Below are 1,541 nucleotides of genomic sequence, written 5' to 3'. Positions count from 1 at the left end.
AAAGAACTTTCTCTAATACTTTGTGCTCTCCACTGGGCTGTTTTAAAGCAAACTTTTTATCATGTTCCCAACTCAATTTAAATGATTAATAAATATTATAAAACACTCCAAATTGGTAATGCACTGTGTGTAGTAATTTCTAGTAGGAGAATGGATGTTGGTCATGACTAGAATCTCATAAACTGGTTTAACTCTGGCCCTTTTAGGAATAGAAATGTGGATGGGACTTGAGCCCTGAGGAGACACAGGGAGGAAACCTGGGTGCAGGGAATGGGAGACGCAAAAAAGCAGTTAACTGAGCAGACCTGATTGTGCTGAGGGCTGGATATAAGCTGAAGAGAAAGGAGTGGTTCCTTCTCTCATTTCCTAAAACTTTCACCATTCTGCTCAAGCTTCGCATTCCATTCTCTACTCTCTTTACCCGTTGTCACGTCAAGGTAACAGAGTCAACTCTTCCAGCTTTCTGCCCTTCCCTGAATCTCAGCTCTTCTCCAGTTTGGTAGGTGTCAACTCTCAGCATTAGAGTCATCTAAGAAGCATTACAAAAACTACTGCTGGTGGGTTCTATCTACAAGTTAAATTACTGGCTTAGGGTGGGGCAACAGCATTGGTTTTATTTTTAGAAAAAATAAAAAAGCTGTTTTCCCTAGATATTCCGGTGAGCTCACAAGGTTGACTTGTGCGCTTGATAGGATGCATCAACATCCCTCACCCATGAATCATACATTTCCTGGCTCCATAATATCCAAGAGTCTCACCTTTAAAGATTCCTTGTGGCACACCTTCTGGTTCCTCACTTCTCACTCTTTATAATGAATGCAATGAAGATACTGGAAGTCTACACCAATATGGTTTCCATAACCTAATCGTCATTTTTTACTTTCCAGGCTGGACTGAGATGCTTTTGCCCCCGTCATTTTCTCCATCCTGTCTCCTCTCCCATCTCTCTGACCTGCTGCTGATAGCCCTTTATTTTTTTGATCGCTAGTCTTTTAACATACGTCATTTGAGTGACTCAGAGGCAGTCCTGTATAATTTTACTGTTCTCTCATTATCTTCTATAAAACAGAGTACTTCTAAAGCTGAATTTATTTCATTCTCTCTTGACTTTCTGGAAATTCAGGCACAGAAACCAAGCAGAGAAAAGTCTGAGGAACTAATGGAAAGAAATACTCGGAGGTCGGTCGGGGGCGTGCGTGTAAAGGGGCGGGGGCTAGGAGGGGCGGTGCCGAGAATCCAGCGCCGGAAGGAGGAGGGGTCGCAGACACTCGAGAGTCTGCGTGGGCGGCTAAGCCGTCGGCCAGACAAACTGACACAAACCGAAGTGGGGAGGAGGCTTCTTACCTGTCTCGGGCCTCACCAACCCAAGCAGCCTTCAGGCGCCTCTGGATTGGCCGGAAAGTGAGCCCTAAGGTCGTAAATCCAGAGTTTTCTTTCCCAACCTTGCGACATTCTTCTCTCGAAGAGGTAGAGTCTGGCGATCAGCTCCTAGTCCTGCCGTAAGTGCAGGAAGACACGTTGGGGCGGGGCCGGGGGGGGGG

At 45.7% G+C, this 1,541-nt stretch overlaps 2 protein-coding genes across 10 annotated transcripts in view; one reads left to right on the top strand and one right to left on the bottom strand.

Moving 5' to 3' along the window:
• Positions 1–1,541, top strand: part of Myo9a (myosin IXA) — a 271,547-nt gene that overhangs the window by 36,133 nt on the left and 233,873 nt on the right. The gene's annotated exons all lie outside the window — the stretch shown is intronic.
• Senp8 (SUMO peptidase family member, NEDD8 specific) overlaps positions 1–1,541 on the bottom strand; it is a 24,535-nt gene that overhangs the window by 21,762 nt on the left and 1,232 nt on the right. For 2 of the 3 annotated variants that reach the window (XM_010627412.2, XM_010627422.2), the window contains exon 1: positions 1,345–1,526. The gene's annotated coding sequence lies outside the window, so the exon portion shown is untranslated. Of the gene's footprint in view, positions 1–1,344; positions 1,527–1,541 lie in introns of those variants that run through there. The other variant, XM_033756133.1, reaches the window with a different exon arrangement.

The sequence above is a fragment of the Fukomys damarensis genome, unplaced genomic scaffold (assembly GCF_012274545.1).
Source record: "Fukomys damarensis isolate Sample0158 unplaced genomic scaffold, DMR_v1.0_HiC HiC_scaffold_25, whole genome shotgun sequence".
Lineage (NCBI taxonomy): Eukaryota > Metazoa > Chordata > Mammalia > Rodentia > Bathyergidae > Fukomys > Fukomys damarensis.
Note: the sequence above shows the minus strand (reverse complement) of the source record. Positions and strands in the feature narration are given on the sequence as shown.